Source organism: Brienomyrus brachyistius, unplaced genomic scaffold, assembly GCF_023856365.1.
Source record: "Brienomyrus brachyistius isolate T26 unplaced genomic scaffold, BBRACH_0.4 scaffold41, whole genome shotgun sequence".
In the NCBI taxonomy this organism is placed as follows: Eukaryota; Metazoa; Chordata; class Actinopteri; order Osteoglossiformes; family Mormyridae; genus Brienomyrus; species Brienomyrus brachyistius.
In genome coordinates this window covers 151965-157964 of record NW_026042316.1, presented here as the reverse complement: position 1 = coordinate 157964, position 6000 = coordinate 151965, and the positions used below count along the sequence as shown (strand labels likewise).

At 40.1% G+C, this 6000-nt stretch overlaps 1 long non-coding RNA gene across 1 annotated transcript; it reads right to left on the bottom strand.

Moving 5' to 3' along the window:
• Positions 1 to 4230: 4230 nt before the first annotated feature.
• LOC125722740 (uncharacterized) lies at positions 4231 to 5351 on the bottom strand. Its single transcript, XR_007386562.1, has 3 exons — positions 5146 to 5351; positions 4612 to 4658; positions 4231 to 4455 (listed from the first exon to the last, which is right to left on the bottom strand). It is a non-coding gene; the product is annotated as an uncharacterized LOC125722740 (long non-coding RNA).
• Between the last annotated feature and the right edge of the window lie 649 nt (positions 5352 to 6000).

Genomic DNA, 6000 nt, shown 5'->3' with positions numbered 1-6000 from the left:
CGACTGCAAAAGCTCGATCCCCTCTAAGCTCACGCTGAGTCTTAGGAACCGTCAGGAACAGCTGATCAGCTGACCTGAGAGAGCGGGTGGGGGTGTAAGGGTGAAGCAGCTCACAGAGGTAGGGTAGAGCAAGACCCTTGAGGGCTTTAAAAGCAAATAACATAATTTTAAAATGAATCCTAAAATGTACGGGCAGCCAGTGGAGTGAGGCTAAAATGGGGGAGACATGCTCATATTTCCATGTGCGGCAGCATTTTGAACCTTCTGGAGGTGAGCAATAGTGGAGCCTCTAACCCCAACATAGAGGGCGTTACAGTGGTCCAAACTAATACCTACAAAAGAGTGGATTACTGTCTCAAAGTGCTGCCTAGAAAGAATTGCCTTTATTTTGGCCAACTGCCTCAATTGTAAAAAGTTTGACTTGACAACTGACCATATCTGAGTGTCAAACTTAAGGTTGGTGTCGACTTTAACCCCTAGGTGTGTGATGACTGGTTTACAATATTGTTCCAAGGAACCTAAAATTACAGTGGAGGTCAGAGGAGTGGAGTTACCAAAAACCAACACTTCTGTCCATTACCTCCCCACTTTCTTGTTAGTTACAATATTTGTTCTGCATTACTGTACTGCTTTGGAGCCTTTTGATATTAAGATGAATAACACAGTGAAAAAAGAGACAGATGCATTGACAGCAGTTGTGGCCACACTTTGGACTGGGAGTGTAAGAGCAAAGGAAACTGAATCCACTATGTTCTGTCCTGTAAATTTTTATTAAACAACACATGACACACATATGAGTCCTGTTTTAACTTTCAGGGCTGATGGTCTGCAGCCTGGCTTGTGGTCTACAGTGCAGAGCAGGTGAAGTCACTGTGCTGAGCCCGGCATTATAGTAATGATGCAGCCTTTCACACTGACCAGTGAGAAATAACCTTGAAAATGACTGTGCTCTTTGTAGTTCTCCTTTTGGAAACATCTTACCACCAAGAAACAGACTAAACGTATCTTCTACTTATCAGTCATCAGAAATGTCATGCAGTAATCAGAGGTTAGACAGCAAAAATGACTTTTGTATTTTTATCTTTTGTCATTCTTTTATCCAGCGACTACTACTTCTCGTCGGGCTCTGGAGAGGGTGGGACCTGTCCCAGTTAGCACAGAGCACAGGCCTGCATGGGATGCCATTCCACACAGACAAAAACAATTAAGATGCTCAGATTTGCCTCACTGTGTGATTTTGACTGAAAGATGAACTAAGCACAGTCTTGTGTGTATAAAAATACGTAGATTCATTTAACTTTAACAATGAGATTCAGCAACATGACCTTATAGTGTTAATGATCGGTATCTTACTGGTATTAACTGAATTATGCAAAATTCTACATTATTCTATATTATTGCACCCAAATTGTTCATACTGACTAAATGTAATTATTGACATCCTGGACATACTGCTTTTTAGGTTTGAATTTAAAATGTTAGTAGACAAATTCATGCTGTCAATAACATCTCACTTGCTCACCCCCTTTTAGATAAAAATACCCTTTGTGGTTTTTCTAGTGAAGCAGAGGGCCTGAGCTGAGGACCTGACGGTTGTGTGGTTTTCGCTCACTGAGACGAGAGACACAAACACCCTGCTCTCAGTCGGTCAGTCTTCCTGTAAAATGCGGAGGTGAGACTGCTAGTGGAAAATTACTGACTGCAGCATCAACAACACATTTAAACAGCAGCACAAACAAAATGTTCCACAAATGCAGGACATCTGTATGCTTACAGCACACATCAGACACGCTGACCCTCAGCACTGAGCTCCTCCAGGCTCTGTGCTCTCCCCCTTCTCTTCAGTCTCTACACAAATCACTGCTGCTCCAGTGAAGATCCTGAATTTTGCAGGTGATACTACTGCGTTTGCCATCATAACTGAAGGCGATGAGTCTGCCTACAGACTGGAAGTCGTACAGCTGACTATCCAGTTATGAACTTACATTATCCCAAATGTCCACATGCTTAAACTCCTCTCATCATCAGGGAGGAGCATCCCTTGGCACTGTAGAGTAGATGGATGAGATAACAAGGCTGTCATCAATTTTATGTGACTCCTCTCACCCCCCCCCAGCAGACTATGGAGGCCCGGAGCAGCTCCTTCAGTAAGAGACTCAGACACCCGGCGTGTGACAGAACGGTACCGCAGGTCATTGGGCCCCACAGCAGTCAGGCTTTATAATCTGCACTCTGCTCATTGAACTTTTCCTCTGTTCACTGTCTTCTGATACAGTTTCTATCTGCTGCTGATCTGCAATATTGTTCCTCCTTATTCACTGATGTGCAGTGTTGCATTGAGCCAGTGCATTATTCCCCTGTGTGGCAGCTTCCTTTGGGAGGCTAATATCTTGCACATGAGCAATAATGTTACATGCAATAGGATTGTGTATAAGTTAAGGATTGTGTATAAGTTAATTTTAATATTCCTATAATATTCCTGTATGTAATATATTCTTATATTTTGTTTCTATTATTACCCTATATTTATAAATACATACATTTCTTTTACATTCATAATGATGTTGTTTGTTGTTTTGTGCCCCACTGCTCTTGTAACAAGCCTCAGTCTTGACTCTCCCTTTTAAGGTCTTGGCCTTAAATCACACTCGATATAGGTGGTGTCGTCCCCATCACCCTGACCAGGATACATGCTGTAAGATTAATGGATGGTGTTTATCTGTGTGATGAAAAAGAATGTGAATAAAACAAAAATGTACCATTATAAATAGGATCCCTAAGATGTGTGGTGGTTTCAGATGTGGACTGATGAGAATTTTGTTCTGTTGTGAAAGCTGTACATTCTGTTCCATGTACAGGGTAGTGATATGTAGCAATCATGTGCTCCAGTCAAATGTCCAGCTGCATGAATAATAATGGTGGCTTGTTTGGATAAAATAATTTAGGCTGAATACTTCAAAGCGTGACCTGGGTGAGGCAGAGAGGAAACAGGGTCTTACAAGGAGCAGGTATTGTTCTCTCTGTGTGGTTTTTACTCTTTGCAAAGTGAGCCCAGCACAGTGTAGTCAGTGGGTCAGTCTTCCTAAGCTGCATCTAACCAGTGGAAACATCTGCAGCACTGCAGAGAAGCACTCAGCAGACAAACAAACCAAAACAGCTTACAGCTGTATGTCACTTTTGGACAGAGGTGGACAAAGTACACAACTTCACTACTTGAGTTAAGTATAGATACTCCTCGTCAAATAATACTCAAAGCTTTTCAGTTCATTTTTTACTTCAGTTAAAGTACTGGAGTATTTGCATCTAAAAATACTTAAGTATTCAAAAGTACATTATGTTTTAAATGCAAGACATTTTTCAGAACCTAATGACTCCTGAACACCCCACTGAATACACTGACTGGCTTGTACATCTTGTAGAATAAAAAGCTTGTGGAATATGATACAATGACGATAGAAACACAACTGGCATAACAAAAGTACAGCCATTGTCATTTTCATCTTATTTAACACCCCCCACCCCACTCACACAAAAGAGCATGCTAGTGTTCTTACAGAGCCGTAGCAGTGTGTGTGTGAGTGTGTGTGCATGTGTGTGTCTGTGTGTGTATGTTTGTGTGTGTGTGTATGTGTGTGCATGTGTGTTTGTGTGTCTGTGTGTGTTCGTGTGTGTGTGCATGTGTGTGTTTCTGTGTCTGTGTGTGTTTGTGTGTCTGTGTTTGTGTGTGTGTCTATGTGTGTGTATGTGTGTGTATGTTTGTGAGCCAAGTAACAGGACAGGGAGCAAGAAACAAAACTCCTCTTTCTTAATTATCCACATCGTTATTAACGACACAGGTATATATACAGGTACATATACAGGTACATGTATATACTCAAAAATACATACAGTACACAACATTAAATGAAAAACGTAATTTAAGAACACTTGAAATTTTCATTCAGTTTCTTTCATCTGTTTAATATAATCGATCAGTCCCTGTGCGTTTGCCCCAAACCATTCAGCATGGTACACAAGGGAGACAAGTAAGCATGTGTCACATCAAAGAACTGATTGCAACAACTCAGCCTTTCCACAACATTAAAGCCGCTTATTCCCCCCATGCCATGAAGAAATAATCTCTGTGGCTCCCCTCTCCCCCTCCCTCAGCCCCCAGTCTGGCTTGAACATTTGCACTTCCAGTAAAAATGCGCCCCAAACACACTGACACCAAACTCCGTAAAATCCTGTGATTCAGTCTCAGAAGCACTGGCTCCCCTGCCCTCCTCTGAACATTATTAAAGCTACACCCTGAACACTCTGTGTGACTGACATGAATGAGAAGCATCTTTATTCATAATCTCTGTAGCGGAGGTCAGAATACAGAGTGTCATTATTCCCGTCTTTCTTCTGTCTCCTGGGTTTTGGCTTCTTAAGGTTCAGGGCAGCGTAATTCAGTGTGTCCTCGTCATGGCACTGGGGAGACAAAGATGGCAGAATTGGATTGAAAAAATCGGTTTGCTATTACTTATATGCACAAATAGCACTTAAAATGCTGATCCCAGGATGGAAATCAGTCTGAGGTTCATTTGTTTTACTGACGATTTGTAATTTGAAATATTTATTACATACTTGCTTGCGTGACCATTCCACTTTTGATATATCACTGTTCTTTTCATCTGTTTAAAATATATAACACATCAATATATTATTTAATTTCACACAGTATCATAAAGTGGTCAGATAACATTCAGAATTTTCAAGCAATCAACATCCTTTTTGTCTCAAAAATGAAAGTAAAAATGACTTCTGTCAATTTAAGTGTGCTTGTTTGGATATGTGTTATTTGTTCTCATATATCATATATAATAAAATTGCTATAAAGGAGATCTTGGTAATAAAAGTTATTGATATGCAACTTATTGCAACATGTATATTTCAATAGATTTTGCAAAATATGAAAGATATAATACAAAAATGTAAATCTTACAGTACAAAAAGGTTTATATAAATAAGGTGAGATTTAATAATGGATTTTTAAACTGTATTACCTGCAAGAGTGGTTTTAATATGAAAATTTTATCTATCATAAAACAATTTTATATTTCTATAATTTGTTAAAATCTACATTTTGTCCTTCTGAGTGCATAAAGCCGGGCAGCGTACCTGCACAGTGCGTACAGGTCAGTTTACATCTTATACAAATGAGAGCAACGTTCAGAATAATGCTGCAAGATAAAACTATCAGCAAGCCAGAGTGAAGAGGATCCAGCAGCTTCTGAAAGCCTGTAACAAAGAGATAGATTTCAGCATAATGATATAGAGACACATTTCCCATTTGCTTACATTACATTAGTTAAAGATCAAATCTATAACACATTACAGCAGTTGTTTTGTAAATAGTCCAATTTTAACATGAACTTTATTTGCATTTTAACAATTTCTATTGTCAAATTTGAAATAATTATTAAATTAACATCTGTGTAATTAAATTTAAGCACTTAAATTAGAAAATTCATTACATTAAAATAAGAAATAAATGTCTTAATAGCAGAATAAGCTAAATAAAACTTTGAAGCAGATATACTCTCCACACTGGTTGCTACCATCTATATCCAGCTGTGTGCCGTTCCCAAACAGCATCTCCCCACACTGGGTGTTACCATCTATATCCAGCTGTGTTCCGTTCCCAAACAGCATCTCCCCTCACTGGGTGTTACCATCTATATCCAGCTGTGTGCCGTTCCCAAACAGCATCTCCCCACACTGGGTGTTACCATCTATATCCAGCTGTGTGCCGTTCCCAAACAGCATCTCCCCACACTGGGTGTTACCATCTATATCCAGCTGTGTGCCGTTCCCAAACAGCATCTCCCCTCACTGGGTGTTACCATCTATATCCAGCTGTGTGCCGTTCCCAAACAGCATCTCCCCTCACTGGGTGTTACCATCTATATCCAGCTGTGTGCCGTTCCCAAACAGCATCTCCCCACGCTGGGTGTTACACTCTATATCCAGCTG